At 38.8% G+C, this 21,982-nt stretch overlaps 1 pseudogene; it reads left to right on the forward strand.

Moving 5' to 3' along the window:
• Positions 1 to 1,881: 1,881 nt before the first annotated feature.
• Positions 1,882 to 10,435, forward strand: LOC143847903 (patatin-like protein 2; annotated as a pseudogene).
• The last annotated feature ends 11,547 nt before the right edge of the window (positions 10,436 to 21,982 follow it).

Raw genomic sequence — 21,982 nt, forward strand, 5'->3', positions numbered from 1 at the left:
CTTGGGTTGGATTCGACCCGGAAAACGGTCAGGTCGGGTTGGGTTGAGTTCGGGTCGGGTTCGTGTTGAGGGCTTGGGCAACCCGACCCGAGTGAAACCCGACATTTTTGTTTTAAATAAGCTAAAAAAACTCGGGTTGGGTTGGGTAGGGTTGAACTCGGGTTGGGTTGTGAAAAAGGGTACCACAAGAACACTCCGATTGCCCACCAAATATCATAAAAACACAGAAAGGAAGAAGAAGACAAAAGCACTGAGAACATAATGAATTAACAGAAAGCCAATAGGTATGGAAATCAAATTCCATTCCTATTCCATTTCCCATGGTAAAGGGAATGTGGATTCCAATTCTTGTGTTTGGTTACCCATTAACGAAGCATTTTCAGAAAAAATAACAGGTTTAGGGTCTCACATATGAGACGAAGCATTTGCTATAGAGAGAGACTGATAGAGATTTTCCCTTAAATCATGGAGAGAGAGAGAGAGATATTTTCTCCCTTAAATCATGGAAATTTTTTCTCCCTAATTTTGTCAACAAAATCGAGTTCTTTTTGTGTTGGGAAGCAGAATACCACCTACCTAGGGTGGTATCAAAATCCACCCAAGATTCCACCTAAAATTCCGGTTGGGCATTGCCTTTGCACCGAGTAAAATCACCCAAACGCAAGAATCGTGGGGATAGAATCAAACACTGATTCTTTAATTCTGATTCCTTTAATCCAAACGCACCCGGTACAAATAGGGTCAGTTATTAAGGGTACGAATCGGGTCAGGTTGAGGCCAACCCAACCCAAGATAGCATTTTCTCAACCCTAACCCGACCCAAACCGAGCCTTGGGTCGAGGATCAAACCTAACCCAAATTGCCTCTAAATCCCTCAACCATATCTGTCCTGCCTAACCCTTTTTTTTTCTTCCAAATTGAGTAGGCTTGGGTTCGGGCTCACCTACGGAAAAAATAGAAAAAGGCATAATCCTAAGATTTTAAAAATCACGATAAAATTACAAGATGGAGGTTGGGTTCGTGTTAGTTTAAGTTGCCCAAAGCCTCAACCCTAAGCCAACACAAAATAATTAAATAAGGTTGACTTTTCTCGCCCTAATACAACCTAACCCAAGGAAATGCCAACCCAACCCGAGAACACGTCAGGTTTAGGGTGAGCTTGACCCAAGTTGCACCCAAAAAAAATCACCTTTTTCAACTACTTTGGTGAGGGAAAAGAGTCGGGCCACATGGGCATGGGCAGAAAAGGGTGAGACACGAAAAGTAGTCTCCTAGTACCAGTTTGAATCGAAACATGCAATCAAACACCACTATCAGATGGGGTGGCACCCCAAAACCAATCAAAACACCAACTAAACTCCAGCCAAGCAGACCCTAGTAGATTCACCCATCGATTTATTTTAGTACATGGGTACGTCACCTAAGTTCTTACCTAGATGTTGAAATCTGTCATATACGGAAAAAAAAAGACTCTGATATGAGTTCTAGCTATTACCAAAATTAGATAACTAAAGAAAGATCAATTAAATATAAACGCTACTGCAAAACCACGTTGCCATGGTAATTCCACTAATATATCATTCTCTGTCAATGGATTCAGTCATCCTTTCCTGCTAAATTGTCAGTTCTAATTTCCCTTTACCAGAACCTTATAGACGGGCCTAACTTCTATCCTTATCTAATTTCTCAAACAAGCAACCTCTAATTATATTCACTTAATTGAAAGACTAAGTAGCATTTGGTTTGATTAAATGTGGCATCCTGACCAGAATTTATTTTCTATAAACAGCGAATCAATTCCAAGAAGATCATATTTTCTGTTAAATACTGAATCAACTATAGTAGTATTCATTCTTCCAAAACATACCCATTAATGGAAACTCTTCATTAGTTTAATACCCCATCTAATTTGGTATCCTATTCTTAATCCTCTATGGAAGAAGAACGCCCTACGTATGGAAACCTAATCACTATTCTTAGCATCGATGGGGGAGGAATTAGAGGAATCATCCCAGCAACCATTCTTGGGTTCCTAGAATCACAACTTCAGGTATGATATATTTTGAAAAAAAATCATCAACAATGTACATAAGCTTATCAAGCTTGGTTCTTGTGTTCCAGGAATTAAGGTTGCAACTTGGAGCGGATTTTAACTGAACCGTATTGACCCGACCCAAAAATACCTCTGGTCAGGCTCAGAATTCATGGGTCTTTGGTTGGGTGGGTTTTTAGGTTGGAAAACCTGCCCATTTGGGTCGGTTTAGAGTGTGCAAAACCCAACCCTATCTAGGTCGAGGTAGGTTTAAAGTCAAGGTGGCAAACGGGCCGTACCCCAGCACGGCCCGCGGCCCGGCAAGGCACGGCACGGGCTGCGGGCCCTGTTCCCCGTTATAAAATGTTTTTTTTTTTTGAAAACCCCGAAAATACTCCCCAAAAGTTGTTTCAAACGGCTAGTTTGGGGGGTATTTTCGTCCAAACCATATATTTTCAAAATAAAACAAAACAAAAAAACATGGGCTGGCACGGCACGACACGGCTGGCTGCAGGCCGTGGGCCGTGCCGTGCCTAGCCTCGAGGATTTCCGCCCGGCATGGCACGTTTGCCACCTTACGTTTAAAGAGAAAAAAAAACACAAAACCTAAAATCAGACAGACTTTTATAGGTGTACTTTGAATTTCTTAATTATATCTTGAGTAACATGACAAATTATTTCCACGTATATTGTTATAATTGCTTTCATTGAGGTGGTCGGGTTTTTTATGTGAAAAAAGTAGTTCCTTCTTTAATTTGTGGACTTGATGACTTAAAAACCTGACCTAACCCAGCCCGAGAAACTATCTCGGCTAGGGTCGGGTTTATGATTCTTGGGTTATCCCATAAAAACCTTAACCCCACCCAAGATAGCCATACCTATATCTCCAACAGCTTAAGCTCTTGGAGTTGGTGTTATTTAATCATTTATAATTTAACACTTCCCCTCACGTTTGACCCCTCTTTTTTCGGTTGGCCATACATGTGGATTTTTAATTAATATCAAAAAGTTGTTGGGTTTGAACCCGGAGCTTGCCCTTAGGCAATTGCTCTTATACCATGTGAAACAACTAATTACTCCAAAAACTTAAGTTGTTAGAGTTGGTATTATGTAATCATTTACACCTCAACAATATAATTTGGGAAATGATTTTAGCACTACCATGTTTTGATAAAGATGTGCGACTCATCTTGTCGTTTAGTATTTAAAGGCAAGAGCGTTTTGAGAACTGTAATATTCTTCTGAAAGCACTTCAAATACTAAACGTCAAGATGCTTTGCGCATCTTTATCAAAACATCGTAGCGCTGAAATCATTTGCCTATATTTTTTTACCATTTAATTTCAAAGGTTGTATTATGGAGCAGGAACTCGACGGTGAGAACGCAAGAATTGCAGATTATTTCGATGTGATTGCAGGGACAAGCAATGGTGGTCTCGTGACTGTCATGTTAACTGCGCCAAATGAAAGTTATTGAAAGCAATCGGTAGACCCAAATATAATGGCAAGTATCCTCATGATCTTGTAAAGGAAATACTAGGGAAAACAAGGCTGCACCAGACTTTGACGAATTTGGTTATTCCAACATTCGATATCAAGCAACTCCAGCCCACCATCTTCTCCACTTATGAGGTTCTTCTTCTTCTTTTTCTTCTTCTTCTTATTATTATTAGTATTATTATTATTTACATGCTATTTAGGTGGAATCATGCATATACAAGCTTGAAAGTGAAATGAGATGTTCTTACAATTAGCCCTAATGAGTTGGTTTATATAACTAGATTTTCAATAGCCTTACAATTAACCCTATATATAAAACACACAAGGGATAAATAAAGAAAGATTAAGAAAAGAAGTCCTCACCGGAGCGCTCCCTAAGCGGAACATCAATCTAATTGAGAAAAGACAGTTCGATGATGAATATCAGTGATATTGATTCACTTCGTTAGGAAAGAGTGAGCACTCTTCGAGGAGCTCAAGAGGCGTCTCATCTCTTTTTGCATTAGAGAGACCCGCAGATGAAAGAAGATCTTTTGCATATTGACTCTGAGTAAGAAGGCTCTTTTCTATAGTGCCCTTGATGAAGTGATTTTACCCAAGATATTGGGAGCTTGCTTAATCTATCATAGGGATTTTTATTAATCTAGTTTTTCTTTATTTTCGAGGAAGAAAATAAATGAGAGGAGACTGAAGGGACGGGTGCAGAGACCACTGGACGACTAGATCGGCCATCCGCCAGAGAACGTTGTTGCTAAGGTCTTGGTCTGTGATAACATAAAACGGAATGAGATTTTCACTAATCTTGGTTGCCTTACAATCATCCCTTTGAGTGTTCTATATAAACACTCATTAGGGTGTTTAAGGGTAAGACGTAGGGTTGAAGGCTAAGAAGTAGAAGAAGGTAGGTTGTTGAAGGATAAACCCTGAAGAAGGGTAAGGGATTGGAGAAGGTAGGTTTAGGTCATAGAGAATAAGACAGAAAAAGAAGATTACTTGTATAGACAATATATAAGGAAGATTATAGAAGAGATGAGACTAAGAAAGATTACAGAAGAGAGGAAACTAAAAAAGATTACAGAAGATAATAAACTAAGAAAGATTATAATGATTACAAACTAAACAAACTAAAAACTTACAGAGGGTTACACCTTAAGTAAAAGCTTGGCAATGAAAACTTGACAAAGAAGTTAATAAGAGAGGGAGAGAGAGGTCATATAAAGGAGAGGGTTTAAGAGCTATATAAGAGACAAGGGTTAAGGGTTACATAACTTAAGGGTTATCAAGCCTAAGGCTTAAGGTTAAGGGGATATGGATGTATGGAACAAGGCTAAGGCCATCCATTAGGGATACACATAGAAACATTAAGATAAGAATGGAAAAAGATAATCCTAATCTAATCTAACCCCCTCATCTAGCAGGTAACCTAATTTAATACCCTATTCATCCAACGGTGTTACTAATGTTGTGGTCAGGGCAAGGTTTGATCAACCCACTCTGATACCATGAAAGGGAATGAGATGTTCACTAATCTTGGTTTCCTTACAATTACTCCTAACTAGTGTTTATATAGAACACTCAAGGGGATAAACAAACAAAGATTATTCTAACAAAACTTACTGTGCATTTTTCCTAGTTCAGGTAAAGTCTAATCCATCCTTGGATGCTCTTCTATCAGATATCTGTATTGGCACATCTGCAGCTCCAACATACCTTCCAGCCCATTACTTTGAAACGAAAGATTCTCAAGGGAATGTGAGGGAATTCAACCTTATTGATAGTGGTGTAGCTGCTAATAATCCGGTATCTTATCTCTGGCCTACTCGCAATAATTTTTCCATTTTTTTAGACCAGATCAAAAATTAAAGAAGGTGCATTAACAACCTTTAATTTTTACTATACAATTAACCAACTGTTTAATGAATAATCCGAACCGTACTTTCAGGCTTTGGTTGCCATTAGTGATGTGACGAAGAAAGTTTTCGATAGGAATCCATATTTCTTCCCAATTAAACCAATGGATTATGGAAGATTTTTAGTTCTTTCATTAGGAACTGGTTCACCAAAGATGGAAGAGAAATACAATGCAAGTCTAGTAAGAAAGTGGGGACTTCTGGATTGGTTGATTAGTGGCTCTTCGACTCCATTAATGGACATTTATACTCAAGCAAGTGCAGATATGGTTGACATCCACATATATGTGGTCTTTCAAGCTCTTCATTCAGAACACAATTATCTTCGATTTCAGGTAAGAAGACATGCTAATTTTCTCCTATAATAGAAATTCTAATGTGCAATATACTTGGGAAATGATATTTCCATTTCCTTTTTGTTACGCGCCTGACTTGGTTCGCAACGTGATTGATCTTCTTATAAGGAAGATTAGCCTCCTGACCCACTTTGAGGGAAGTGTCAATCCTCCTTGTGCAAAAACACAATTTCTTGGATAAAATTCTTCAATGATTTCTAAAAACTACTTGCATATTATTTATAAATAGAAACCCACTTACCAAAACTCCTACGCTAGCTCATCTAGAAACCTTATCCTTATCTCTAAGAATCATACCCAAACCAAACAACTAAGGAATCAAATCTTAGAAACTATAAAATTTAATCTAATCTATTCCACCCCAAGCGAGACCCATCTATGCATGTAAAATTCCACCCGCCTTGAGCCCTCTAGGTTGGATTATTGGAGAATATAATTTATTCCACAGGGTTCCCAAATCTTATTTGGCATAATCTTAATGAAAAACATAGTTGACATTAGCCTTTCACGTTCTTCAAAAAGAGTGGTCGTAGTCATTCGAACCTCGCCTTCAAAATCCATTGTGATCCAAATTGGAAAGAAATACGGTATTTCATGGAGCTTCATCAAAATGACAGAATGATCAAATAGTTGAACAAAACCAACTAACTCATCCTTGTCTCCATCAATTCTTGCACTTTCTCTACCCGAACTCCAACTTTTTCAAGATTTTGCTTTTCTTCATTTTTGCACATTTCCTAGATCGCTATGCTGATTTTGTTCAAGTCTTCCACAAACTGTTAATTGCCCTTCCATCAATTCCAAAATAAGTGCTTTGATCTTTCAAAAACCATCATGTACAAAATCCAAAATCTCCTAAGATCTGGCCATGATGTAGGATAGAGTGCTTTTATACCAAATCTTACGAATCCGATTTGGTTCACAACTTGATTGATCTTCTTAGAGGGAAGATCAGCCTCTTGACCCATTTCGAGGGAAGGGTCAGTCCTCCTTCTTGTGCAAAAACACAATTTCTCGGATAAAATTCTGCATTAATTACTAAGACTGCTTACATGTTATTTATAAAGAGAAAATCCACTTACGACTTCCTCTAAAGCTCCTACCCTAGCTCCTCTAGAAACCCTAACCCATCTCTAAGAATCCTACCCAAACCAATAACTAAGGATGCAAATCTCAAACACTATAAAATTTAATCAAATCTATTCCACTCAGCCGGGACCCATCTAGGCACGTAATATTTTTCTAGCATTTTTACCTCCTTTTTATCATCTTTTCTTAAAAGTTCCTTGTATTTAAGTCTCCATTACCCTATAAATGTCAATCGGCCTCCCTTTGGCGGGGGCATCTACGACCTCCCCAAGCATAAAATACGGGTATTTTTCATATGAAAATTGAAACAATTCTTGTATTTGGGTGATACTGGTGTATTGGGATTCGGGTTGGAATTCTATATGAGGTTTAGTTGCTAGATCTTTAGGGTTTTTTTATGGTCCATAATCTTTTCAAATAGTGGCAAATAGGGGGTGTCTTGGATTGCCTACACCTAAATAATATGCGTTTGATTTGTCAAAATCAAGAGTTTGAATCGACATCTTATTATGATTCTGCCCGATTCCAGCATTTGGTTCAAAAAAATAAAGAAAATCAAAAGGTGAAATTGATATCGGGGCAGAATTAAAAGGGGAAAATGTCGGAATTTCCTTCCCTAGGAAGTGGCATTCTGAGTTCACCCCAGTAGGAATAAAAAATTTATTATAATTTTTGGAACTAAATCTTAGTAAGGATGCATAATCGATTCCTTATTCTAGTAATCCAAATGAAGCCTTTCTGTGTCTTCCTAAGGCCATGTTCCTTTCAGATTGCCCCAACCTGTGGTGAGGGCCCCAACCGATTATTGGCTGGCCAATAATCGATTGGGGCCCTCACCATCGGTTGTCAAAATCTAAGACGAACAGGACCTAAATGAAGTCATTTTCTTGAAAAAATTAAAAGAAAAGATGGTGGGCAGGATGGGAAAAGGAGTGGAAATACCATTTCACAATTACTTCTGGGAAATGACATATTTGCAACTGTTCTTCCCAGGGCCACCACTTTTTAGGTTGAAAATAGTAGTCATAAACTCATAACCATGGTTTTAAATTTCGACCGAAATCCAAAATTTCGGGTTTCAGTGGAGAGAGAAACCGAAATGGCACATACCCGAAACGTGTCATTATTTCGTACGAAATTTCAAAATTTCGGTCGAAATTTCATTATTTCCGAAATTTTGTGCCAAATTTTAGGGATTTCAACCAATTTTTTATTTTATAATTATCCCGAAATTTCAGGGATTTCGATAACGAATAAAGTATTCCTTTTATTATTCCGTCAGATTTCGACCGAAATATTGATTTCGGTGGGGTCCGAAACCGGTACCGAAATCGAAATTTAAAACCATGGTCATAACTCATAAATACACTAGAGGGAGTGGCCCAAGGAAGAAAAGGGAGCGTATGTTTCACTTCCCAAAACTCTTATTTAACATAGCCTAAGCATTATAACTACACTCAATGTACTAATTACCTTTTTCTTGCATGGAAACCTAGGACGATATGATGACTGGAGATGTGTCTTCAGTCGATATCTCCACAGAAGAAAACTTACTGAATCTTGTGGCCATTGGTGAAGGACTATTGAACAAACCAGTTTCAACTGTGAACTTGCAGAATGGACACTTTGAACCTGTGAGAAATGAAGGCACCAATGGACAAGCTCTCATAAACTGAAAACACAAAACCCTCTAGAGCTATTATTCTTAATTAAATGCCATCGTTTCTTTGATTTATACGGCACTGATAATTAAATTGCAATCTTTTTTACAGGTTTGCTAAAAAACTTTCTGAAGAGAGGAGACTTAGGGAGTCAAAATCACTGCTTACCAAATCATCCAAGAGTAAGGGTGTCGATTTTGGCTCGGGCTCGAAAGCTTGCTCGAGCTCGGCTCGAATCCTTAACGAGCCGAGCCGGCAGGCTCGTTAAGCTTAATGAGCCGAGCCCAATTTAGGCCAGGCTCGGCTCGTTAAGAATTTAATATATTTAAATATAAATATATATATATATATATATATATATATATTATATATTAATATGTACACTAAAAGGGTTGTCTAGGGAGTGAAAGGGGGAGGCAAAATATGTCACTTCATTTTTGGAACCCCATTTGTTACTTGGACCACCCCCCATAGTGTAAAAAAAGTAGTCAAATTACACTAGATTGGGCTGTCCACGGAAGATGAGGGATGTGAACTTAATATAACCCAAGCTCGGTAAGGCTCGTGAGCCGCTGGCGAGCCTGGTCGAGCCTGACCGAGCCGAGCCTGGTTCGAGCCCGGTCGAGCTTTTGAGCTTAACGAGCAGAGCCGAGCCTGGCCAAGCTCGGCTCTGCTCGGCTCGTTTACACCCCTATCCAAGAGCAATTGTGATTAATATATATGTGGGATGGTATATACACCCTTAAAATTAAGCATATGACACCCAAATCGGTCTGTCCAACTTGTAAAAAATAAAAATAAAAATAAAAGACACACTGATATGTTGAAAAATGCTTATATTTATTGCTGTCAATATCAATCCCTTTTTTGTTATGTACATGTATGTTAATTGTTATGTTGTGTGGATTTCATTTTTTTTGTACAGACTAATAAATAAACAAATTATGTAATTATATCCCTAAGAATACATGTAAGTTGTTGACCTAAGTTGGGAGTTTCCACATGCAAGGGATCCTCAAGCAATCCCTAAGCAAAAAATGCACTTTTCTTGAACTTTATGATGTTTGTTTACCAAAGTAACACCCAAATCCTTAGAGATTACAACACAAGAAATATGTGTACTAATTGCATGTCTGGTGACGTGGCATTACGAGCAATTGCATATGAAAATCCCAAAAAAAAAAAGATTTCTAGGTAATCCTCTCTCTCTCTCTCTCTCTCTCTCTCTCTCTCTCTCTCTCTCTCTCTCTCTCTCTCTCTCTTGGTTAACTTGCATTCAAACAAAATAAAGCACATGTCTTTACCGGGGGTTTACATGGCAGCCAAAATCCTGCCCCCCTCCATAGACTTTACTTCCCTAAAGAATATCCAAACATAGCCCTAGGGGTTTCCAGGCTCTTTTACTCTGGAACTTAGTTAAGAGTCATAAAAATTCTCCTCTTTTTTCTTTTCTGAATTCATAGGCTGTAGGGCCTTTGATAGGCATGAAACCCTAAAAGAGAGAATGGAAGCTCTGGAATTTATCTCTTTATCAAGTGATTAGCAAACGTAAAGTGAGTTTATAATCCATAGGGGTAGAGTGTAACAAAGAGAAGAAACTTATGGGGGATAAAATGAAGAGTTATGTATAAGAAGGTGGGATGTTCAGTTGTTTTGTTGATAGGGAACACTTTTCTTTGTTTTTTCCTAATAGTTATGTGGATGGGAGGACACTGCCATTTTCTATTTGGACAGGTAGGAATAATTAATGGGTGATTACAATGTATATCCCCAAAAAGAAATATAAAGATTTGCAAATTTTGATGCACACTGCTACAATTGATGTGCGCATGTTGTTGATATTGTTGAAGATCAATTGCCGCCTGTTGTTGAAGAACGTGTTGTATGAAAGATGAGCAGTGAAGAGCCTCGGTGAACTGGATTGGACTCAAGCCGGAATGGGAGTCTTTAGGCCGGTTTTGAATATTGAACCTTTTGGAAATGGGTCACAATGGACCAAAAGCCTCGATGGGCGAGAATGGGCCTCAATGGGCAAGACATCATGGGTCGGAAAGTACCGATCCTCATAGAATTTGACTCTCATAGGCACGAACCTCAAAGAATCAATGCCCCTTAAGTGAGTAGAGCAGATGAGAAAAAGGAACTTACAATCTGGAAAAAAAAAGGGGAAGAAATTGAGAATGGAGAGATGAGCAACAAAAAAAAGGTGGCCATGAATATTGACGGCAATAACAATGACACGGGAAAGATTTGGTGTGCAAACTTTAATTTACACGGTGAATGTTTTGTTTAATTGGCTGGAGATAGTAAATTTAGGACCATTTTGTGCAAGCCTATGTGAGAAAAATGACAAGATTTATGGATTCAAGAGGGAGATTTTGAAATCCATGGGGTGCTAATATGAATTTTGGGGATAGGCACTCCACTTATGATAAAGGAAGAGAGAGCTAAAAAAAGACATTTGGGTAATGATGGAAGAATGTGCCATTATGAAAATCGAGAGACGGGATGAGCAACCAAAAAAGGAAGTGCTGACGAGAAATAGGGAAAGTAAAAAATTGCTATTTTTTTGCAGCCCAGAGGAGCAGCAAGTAGAGTATAGGTGGCTGATTCGGCTTTGCTTGCAAAGTTAGAAAAAACCAAAAGAGAAATAAGAAACAATAAAGTCAAAAAAAAACAATAAAAAAACAAGTCCTAATTTGACACAACAACTAGTCATGAAAGATACTCCCTATGAAAGAGACTTGCTAACAATAATGGAATATAATAAAACTTTCTCCTAAAAAGACTTTCTAAAAACAATGGGGAATAATACTGAGCAAGCATGCAACTAATATAAACTACCTAGCTAATATTAACATTGCAACTCAACTAATATTAATATATTAACTCAACCTAAATGCAAGGTCCCATGTGAATCCCACGCACACGTGAAAGTTATCTCACACGTATGCTATCGCACAAGCATGTAACCGAGGGCTCATGCATTCAGTTGAACATTTGACTGATCCTTTGGGGTGATCCATCCATATCGTCCAAGCATACACTAAGGGGCCATTTGGATATGCGGATTTTAGAATCTGGGATTTCTTCAAAATTGAAGGGGCCGTTTGGATGCGCGGATTTTAGAATCCAGGTTTTTAGTTTGAAAACAGTATAAAAGATGGTTCATGATCGAGCTGTTGTATGCTGTCTTGACAGCATTTCTTGGATTTTAAGTAAGAAAACCATCTTTTAGGAACCTCTCCTCCATCCTGAGATTCCTAAAACCTGGTTTTCTTACTTAAAATCCAAGAAACGCTGTCATGACAGCATACAACTGCTTGATCATGAACCATCTTTTACACTGTTTTCAAACTAAAACTGAACCATCCTTATGTGTAACCTTTCTAATTACGCTTAGGAAAACATTGCCAAGAGGGGACTTCGTTTGGAAAATAAAGTCGAACATGGAATTGACCGACGATTTGGTCAATTCCATAGCTTTTTTTTTTCATTTTGTGGGGATACGAGCTCACTTCCTTGTCTTTTGTGCATGTGTCATAACGTGGGATTTTGCCTTCATCTTCCAAACGAAATCCTGTTTTGCTAGCAGCCCTCTTACGCTTATATGTTAGTGAGATTCGGGTGAGCAGTAGAATGGGAACGAGTACGGGAAGCAATAGGAGAGTCAGATACCTGATGAGGGGGTAATAAGATCTCTGACTGTGAGGACGATTTCTCGGTGTGCGAGGGACGTGCCTGCTGTGGACGACCTTTATAGTGGACTGTAGTAGGGGGACGAGCCACCCTGGGAGCACACGAGTCGACCTGTCCAGGAGGGCAAGCAAGAGGATGTGCAATAGGAGTAGGAGGAATGGGAGAAAACTCAGGAAGAGAAATAGTCACCTCAGGTTCTGATCTGACATTGGAAGGACCAGAGGAAAAGCCAAAGAAGGGTTCAAATTCGAAAAATGTGACATCAGCTGATACATACCTTCGGCGCAGACGTGGACTGTAGCAACGGTATCCTTTCTCGGTGAGAGCGTAACCCAGAAAAACACACCGTTCTGAACGAGGATCCAGCTTATCACAGCCATGACCCAAATGATGAACCAAGCATACGCAGCCAAAGACGTAGCGTAAGTGGGAATGGGTCCTGATGTGGATAAACTATGTGAAATGGCTCAAATAATCACAAATGCAACCACTTGATGTACTGGGCCTACATGGCTAAAAAGAGTTAAGATGATGTGTGTCCCTTTGTAGACTTTAAATGTAATCTATGTTTTAAGACTTTGAGCTACAAAATCAAAAGGTTGCGTGTGTGTATTTGGATTAGTTTTGCAACGAATTTAGTAAACAACAGCTTTCTTTAACATTTATAGTTTAAGATGGATGGGAAGGTAAACTAACAAGAAAGAAAATCTCCAACCTTCTTCATCTCCCCAACCACACATGAACCCAAGCACTGTATAATCTCTTCAAACTCTCTCGTATAAGTATTCAACTCTAGGCTTGCTCCTCCACACCATTCTCCATTTATTCAAATTTTCTTAGAAGTGTACTTGCTGCTACTAAGCTAACCATGGCTTCTAACTCTCCTTGCTTCCTCTTCACTTTGCTCCTTGCGGCAGCATTTTCAAGCATAGATTTAAGCCTTGCGGCTCGCCATCTGCTACAGACTACACCCACTGTTCCGACAATTCCGACTTTGCCGATGCCCACATTGCCACCGTTGCCTTCGACCCAGTTGCCACCACTACCGACGGTGCCAACACTTCCTAAGCCTACTTTGCCACCAATGTCTACTACCCAATTGCCCCCACTGCCTACAATCCCCACAATGCCTACCATTCCTACACTCCCTCAGCTCACCTTGCCACCATTGCCTTCTAACCCACTGCCCACAATCCCCTCCATTCCCACAACAATCCCTCCAATGCCATCCATTCCAACTACAATCCCTTCCATTCCTACACTGAAAATTCCACCCATCCCTTTCCTTGCACCACCCCCTTCAACCTAAATTCTACATGGTGGCAATCTCTTTATGTGCCTCCAACATTTGCATGGAACTAGCTTTCTTTACAGGGAATGGGGCCTTGCAAATTATTCTACTTAATGATTTCATTTGTGTGGGGTGATTTACTTCAATTATTTTGATTTCAGTCGCTTTGTAAGTCTCTGTGTATTCAGAGTGATTAGTACGCTGTTATTGTTTACTTGTTATATGTTCATTTGTATGATTGATGATTAATGAAATTCCTTTTTGAGCTTACATCAGCTGAGTGTATGGTGAATTGATGAATTTGGGTTCTGTTAAGTAGGTTCTACTATGAACATGGGTGTCATTTGTTGGTTTTTTTTTCTTTGGAGCTAATATTATTTTGAAACAATCTGTTCATGGGCTGAACCCAAATAGGAAACAAACTGTGAATGTTCCTGAATCCGATTCAGGAACATTTCAAACTGTGATTTGCAATCACATTAGTGGTGCCATTACTAAAATATGGCAGTGCAGATATCAGTCCACACCAAAAAATTCTTAACCAGAAAACTGAAATAGTCAAGAATCTGTGTAGAGAATCAAACGAATTTTCAGAGAACAAGAGCCACAAGGAAGAACAACAGATGTCAGGGCTGCATTGATTGTCCGTAATTCCCTTCTTCCATGCCCTTCCAAAGAAAATCCCATCTCCACCAGCTCTGTCGAATTGACAGAAAAATATTCCCAGCATCTGCATTGATAACAGAGCTCTAAAATTTCTCCACAATCTTCCACTGTCTTCTCCTGGAATTTGACATCATCTGCAATTTCTGAATCTTGTCTTGAAGCCTTTAACTCCATGTCATAAACTGCCCGAGAATTTATATCACCAAGGATTTCCCAAGCCTTTTGGACCATCAGAAATCTTTCTTGTAGTTCATGGCATGGTTCGAATGCATCGAATTTCCCTTGAAATTTATCTGGATGGGAATCGAGAATAGCAGCCCTGTAGCTTGCTCGAATTTCATCGTGGCTTGCATCTTCTTTCAATAAAAGGACATCGTAGTGGGTTTTTCGTAGGGAACCTCGCAAGTCAGAAGCATGGCTGAAGCTTCTTCTAGCTCCCAGTTCACTGCCAAATGCCAATACAGACAAGAAAGGGAAGCATAAGTAGATAACGAGAACAAGGAAAGAGACCAAAACAAGGGAAGACAAGATCAAGAGATGAGGAGGAGAATTACTAAGAACAGATTCTGATCGATATGCATTTCATGACATCCATGTTAGAGTAATTAGGTCAAGCAAGAGGTTGCTTGAAGCATTACACCCAAGGTATCTAATTTGGAATACCAAGTTTGTTGCCTCTAGCCCCTATATATATTAGATACACTAGGGTTTTAATAGGTTAGTGGGCTCTAGCCCAAATAGGCCCACTACACCGGTCCATTATCTTATTGGGCTTATATTAGAACATCCATGGGTTATATTATATACCCAACAATCTCCTCCTATGTTCTACATATAGCACAATCCAATAGATAGATAGTGTAATGTTCAAAACAAAATATTGAAACATCAACATCACCATATGGTCTATATCATAAAAGATCTGTAATCCAACTGAAAACATGAATGCTTTTATGACAAACCAAGAGTTTTAGATATACGACAAGCTAAACTCAACCAAAAGGTAGTTTCACATATAAGTGAACCCCACTGATCTTAGATGAATTCATTCATGAGGTATGATTCTCATCGAGATCCAAAATAAAGTTCCACAAAAAGTGAACTCTATGCATACTGAAATGTAAGCATAGTCTTTATGACTTTAGAAGATTTACTCATCAAGTAAGTCATCTTCATCAAAGTCCAAATCAAGACAAGCTCCTCCTTTTTCGCCAATCCCTGTGAATTACCAAATATGGATTTCATGAAAATGAATCCAATCATTTGTGTAAAACACTAAAGTATCTAGTTCTACCTGAAGAAGAACTTAGTACAATTCCATAATTCAAGAAAGTATCTAGTTCTACCTGAAGAAGAACTTAGTACAATTCAAAATGGTTGAAAAAGTATCAGTATCACTCTCACCATAACCATCATTGTAAAGTTTCAATAAAGAACAAGACCTAAACAGCTTCTTTTGCAAATAATCATTCCTAATTGTCAAGTTTCATTAAAGAACAAGACCAAATAGTTTCTTTTACAAAGAACCATTTCATGTTTCTTTTTGGAATGTTACAGTCATCTTATCCATATTTGAGTTAAGCTGTATCATCAAGTTTGGAATGTACAACATTTCCCAAAAAGAACATGTCATCAAATGTGGAATGGCACACAACAACTGTAAACATCGTCGAAACATATCAAGTGCTTATCTTGGCCAAAAGGGAGATTCGAAGATTCAAAATAACATGGATGTAGGTTAAGTCATGTCTATATAGACTTTAACCCCATCTCCCCCACAGTTTTGAATATTCGATCTTTGGTCAGTCCCTTGGTGAGAGCATCGACCATATTATCCTTTGATCTCACATCAATCAAAGTGATAATCCCTTGTTCAATGAGATAATTCAGCATGGCATGTTTCAGCCTAAGATGTCTCCTCTTACCATTAAAGAGTGAGTTCTTCACAATCGTAATTGTAGCTTGATTATCACACAACACACTTAAGGAACTAATCCTTAACTGGGTCAGTGGAATGTCCATAACCATAATCAAAAGCTTTATCTCCTATGCTTTCATTTGCAACTGAAGCTAGAGCATAAAGTTCCAATTCGACTTCCACACAACAGCAGTAGATTTGCTGTCCCCTGATTCTGATCCCCATGATTCATCAGAATATTCTTCCACGAGAAGTGGATGGCCACCATAGTTTTGAGCATACTCTTGAGTACACGAAAGGTATCTCATCAGCCTCATAAGGGCATCTCTATGCTCATGGCCAGGATTGCTAGTAAAACGACTGAGCATGCCAACTATAAAGGCTATGTCTGGCCTAGTACAACTCATAGCATACATGAGACTACCAATCAGTTGAGAATAAGCTAACTGATTCACACTGTCTCCTTCATTAGAGATCAGCTTCTTGGTATAATCAAATGGTGTCTCAATCGGTTTAAACTCACTGCATCCCCATAAAGAAAGTAGTTTTTCAAGATAATAAGCTTGGCTAAGGAAAATCCCTTGCCGGTCAAAACTTACTTTCATACCAAGAATGGTGTCAACAACACCCAGGTCTTTCATGTCGAATTCTTTACCCAAGGTTAGTTTCACATGACTCACCAGAAAGAGAGATTGGAAACAAGAATAAACATCTATATACAAGCAAATAATCATGACCTTATTCGACACAAAACGATAGTAAAGGCATTTATCCGAGTAATTGATTAGAAAACCCAAGCTCTTTACTACCTTGTCAAATTGTTGATGCCACAATTTAGGTACTTGTTTAAGACCATACAAAGATTTGTGTAACTTACAAACTTTGTTCTCGAAACCTTCAATAACAAACCCTTCAGGTTGGTTCATGTAGATTTCCTCTGACAGTTCTATATTGAGAAAAGCTGTCTTTACATCCATTTGATGCACAATAAAATATTCAATAGATGCCAAAGCAAGAAGAATTCTTATCGTGGCCAAATGACAGACCGGTGAAAAGACATCAAAGTAGTCTATCCCACTCACTGGAGTATAGCCCTTAGCTACTAAACGCGCTTTATATCGAGCTATGGATCAGTCAGGATTAAGTTTCTTCTTCAATATCCACCTACAACCCACAGTCTTAGCCCATTTTGGCAAATCGACTAGCTGCGAAGTTAGATTGTGCAATAGAGAGCTCATTTCATCATCAATGGCTTCTGTCCACAACAAAGAGTCCCTAGATCTCATCGCTTCCTTATAGGATGATGGATCATTCTCTAAATGGTAGGTCACAAAGTCCTCACCAAAAAATTTGGGTACTCTATCTCTTGTAGAAACTCTTACAGGAACTGAATTAGAAATCAAATTGGGACAAGTGTTAGAAGTAACTAGTTCAGACTCAACCGGCAATTCTGTAACCATCTCTGTATCGCCTGGTATGGTCAAACCCTGATCTCTGAGAAATTTATTCTCAAAGAAAACTGCATCTCGAGATTCTATAACCATATTGGTTGATAGATCCAAAAATCGAGCAGCAGTACTATGTTCTGCACCTCCAAAATAAACACAAGTGTTTGTTCTATTTCCCATTTTAGGTCTCCTAGGGTCTGGTATCTTTACATAAGCAATTTAGCCCCAAATCTTAAGAGTGTCATATCTACAAGGATGCTTATGTCATAACTCATACGGAGTGGAGGAGCATTTTGAGTTTGGCACTCTATTCAGGATGTGATTTTCAGTCAAAGCTGTCTCTCCCAAAATGCAACTACGCATGCTAGCTGACATTAACATGGAGTTGAATACTTAAGTTAACGTCATGTTCGTACACTCAGCTATGCCATTTGATTGAGGCGAGAGAGGAGCAGAAGTTTCAAGGATTACGCCCTGAGAAGCACAGAATTCCTTGAACCCTGTCAATGTGTATCTTCTCCTTCTCTATCACTCCTAACTCGCACACTTGTTAAATGTAATGGACATATATAATGGTATCTTATGAGTATTATTAGTAAGTGAAGACCATTTTCTGATAGTGCACATGTCCCAATCGGTTGTGTAACAACTTAGGAGCAATTAGCGATGAACTATCATAACTAACAGTCTCATTATCTAAACTCAAATCAAACATACCATCTATCAAATATGCACAATCAAAATAGTATGAGTTAACAATCAAAAGTTACTCTACCATACAGAAATGAAGTACATATGCCAGCATAGTCTAAAAGATTAATAGAAATTAAATTCATTCGAAGAGCAAGAACTACTTTAACATTTTTTAAAGTTAGTATTTGTCCTGAAGAAAGGACCTAGTTCGCAGTACCAGCGTGAGTCACCTCTACCTCTGCTCCACTAGCCACTGTAACGGTCTCCTTCGCGGAAACAACATCAACTAGTAGTTTCTTGGAATTACAAACATGACAAGTGGCTCCTGTATCTAACCACCAGTCGGAAGAAGTAATGGCCTTATCGTTGCCTAACATAGCAACAAAACCTTTAGGCTCAGCACTGCCCACCATCATATGAGCTTCCTTCTGTCGTGTGTCAGATTTATCCTTCTTAGGTTGTTGACAATCTGCTACAAAGTGACCATATCTCCCACAGTTGTAGCACTTTCCCTTCTTTTTCTTAAAGACAGTCTTTTTGGCTTCCAACTTGGGGATATCACTCTTAGGTGACTTGGATTTTCGAGAAAAGTTCTTGGGATATGTTACCGCGTAAGCAGTAGACTGTTGCTGTCTAACCATCTCCAAGTTATTCCTGGCTCGATTCTCATCTTCTATTCGAAAGAATCGTTTGAGATCATCCAGTCCCACTTGCACCTTTTTCCTATACTTTTCATTTTTAAAAGAATGCCATTGAGATTCATCAACTTCTTCATTTGAGGCAGCAAAGGTACTCAAAACGGTGTAAAAACAATTCATATATTGTAGACCGAATTGAGTCTTTCGCGTCCGTGAATTAAACTCAGTCCCACCAAATGATTGAAGTTTGACCATCTCAACCGGAGCAGAATTCTTTTTCATAGAATAATTTAGAGAAAAGTAAAAATTGGAAAGAGTGCACTTGATTGACGAATCACGAGAACTATAACGAACCACGTGAACCGAATCCAAGACCTGAACCGGGAGAACCGCAACGAACCGCGTGAACCGTATCCAAGACCCGAACCGCGAGAACCAACTCCAGGTCTAGCTCCAAGAATCGAATCCAAGAAACAAGTCACAGTCGAGCTCCAAAATAAGGCCAAAGTTGTGCTCTACCAACCGGTTGTTCTCCCAAAGAGGATTCAACAAGAGTTGAAAGATAGGCAAAGCCACGACCAAGAGCCGGCCACAAGCACTCGGTCAAGAGAGGGCTTTTGATGAAAAAAAAATTTTGACTAGTCCGCCACAGAAATTCGTCCACAAGAACCTTCAACCCAATACAAGTTCCACCCTGTTCCAATCTTTCAACTAATTGAGGTAGTAGAAACTAGAAACCACGCCCAAACGAATTTCTGTGGGAGAATAACCCACGGCCAAATCTTAGAGGGAGAAACCATGGCCAAATCTGGGAGGGAAGAAGCCACAGCCAAGCCTTATTCAGTGTGGGAATAAACCCACGCCCAAAAAACGATTGAACTGGCTTGAAACCCACGGCCAAAGAACTGAGTGCATTGGTGTGAAATTCACCGACCAAGACAACCCAAAAAAGGGTTTCTTAGGCCAAGACAACCCAAAAGGGTTTCTGCTCTGCTTTTGTTCTTGTGAGAAGAGCAAAACGAAGAATAAAAAAGGGTGGCAATAAATATAGAGGGGTTGCCTGAGATAAGTTGTGGAAGATCCAATCTGGCTGAGGTTGGTAACCGACCTCCAAGATCAACACACATTATAGAAATCCAATCCAAGGACCCTCTAAAAAAACAAAAAACGTGAATTCAACTGGATCAGCCAAGAAGGATCTGCAGAGATGTTGGGTTTCTTCGTCAAATAGCTCTCGTGAGATCCAACCCAGATTTGCCAACGAGAGTGAATTGAGAGTTCCGTGAGAACCCCAATTAAAAAAAAATCTAATACGGCTGAAGTAGAAAACCGAATCTTGAAGGAGGTGAAAATGTTCCCAAGAGATAATTAAGAGAAGCTAAAAGCGTTTAGGGTTTTACAGACATGCTTCAAGATTGTTAGAGTAATTAGGTTAAGCAAGAGGTTGCTTGAAGCATTACACCCAATGTATCTAATTTGGAATACCAAGTTTGTTGCCTCCAGCCCCTATATATATTAGATACACTAGGGTTTTAATAGGTTAGTGGGCTCTAGCCCAAATAGGCCTACTACACCGGCCCATTATCTTATTGAGCTTATATTAGAACATACATGGGTTATATTATATACCCAACAATCCAATGGGTCTCAGCATCATAGCCAAAAAATGGAAGGTAAGATTTCTTTTTCTTTTTAAAGTAACTAAAACAAACAAAATACAGCACGATTTAAGCATGTCAACTAGTTAAAATATGCTATAGACTAGACATAAGCATCATGCAATTTCAGTTGTAGCCTCTGCTAGAAGTTCTGTAGTACATGAAAAAAATTCTTTGTTAATTAATGTGCAACTGAAATCTATTCCCAACTAGCGTTGCCAAAACCTAAGATAAATGTAGATTTGGGAGTTTGATGTAATAGCCAGTACAACATTGGAACCTACTAGGAAAACCAAGTCTTGGGGATTGAGAGAGCTGAAAGGCTTCGTTTGAGCAAAGCCTTCGGGGAAAGCAAAACCAGAAAGTTCAGAATAAGAATATCTGTTAGAATTTTTAAACAAAATAATAAAAAGATTTGAAAAGTCAAAGATGTTTTTTCTTTTTGTTTAAAAAATTTGGAGGGAAGATTCAAATTATGTTTCCCTCTCTTGTTTTAAAGCAAAAGACTTTTGCATATGTGGGGACTTGAACCCAAGACCTTGGTGAGTGTGCTTGTGGTGTGTTTTCAAAACCAAAACCTTTTTTGTCTTTTAATGGTAATTAAGAGAGAAACGTTTATGTCTTTTAATGGTAATTAAGAGAGAAACATTTTTGTCTTTTAATGGTGATTAAAAGAGAAACATTTTTGTCTTTTAATGGTAATTAAGAGAGAAACGTTTGTCTTTTAATGGTGATTAAAAGAGAAACGTTTTTTGTCTTTTAATGGTGATTAAGAGAGAAACGTTTTTTGTCTTTTAATGGTGATTAAAAGATAAACATTTTGGTCTTTTAATGGTGATTAATTATCCTCCAACAGTCAAATTCTCATCTATAAAAAGAAGAGAACAGCACCATTGGAGGATATAGTTTTTTATAGAAAAAAACATCAAAGTTTCTGCTTGTCTTCTTCCTTTCCTCCGTTCTGATCTGAGCACAGTTCTACGGTGATTCTGGGTGGACCAGTCAGCGAGTGCACGTGGACTGGAGCCAACATTGGCTGTTTTATCTTGGAGCATCGGTTCGCGGATCCCGGTTTGCACCGGTAGGGGGCGGATACGATTCTTAAGGAGAGTGACCAGTGGCACGACTCAGCCTTCTTCTTCTCGATCTGTTTTACAGAAACGTTTTTTACAAAAGCTAAGTACTGATTTATTTACATTTCTAATTTATGGATTCAATCAAGCCATATATCAGACCCTACTGGACAACATCTAATTTGTCCAACAATATCATTTTGGAATATCAGGGGACTGAACTCAGAAGGGAAGAAGATTGCAGTAAAAGAAATAATTCAAAGTAGAAGGCTGGATATTATGGCTATTCTGGAGTCGAACGTGAAGGGTGTCTCAGAATCCCTCATCAATAACTTATGAGGAAGGAGAAAT

This window comes from Tasmannia lanceolata, unplaced genomic scaffold (assembly GCF_043159265.1).
Source record: "Tasmannia lanceolata isolate RefF3 unplaced genomic scaffold, GAP_Taslan_0.1 ptg000016l, whole genome shotgun sequence".
In the NCBI taxonomy this organism is placed as follows: Eukaryota; Viridiplantae; Streptophyta; class Magnoliopsida; order Canellales; family Winteraceae; genus Tasmannia; species Tasmannia lanceolata.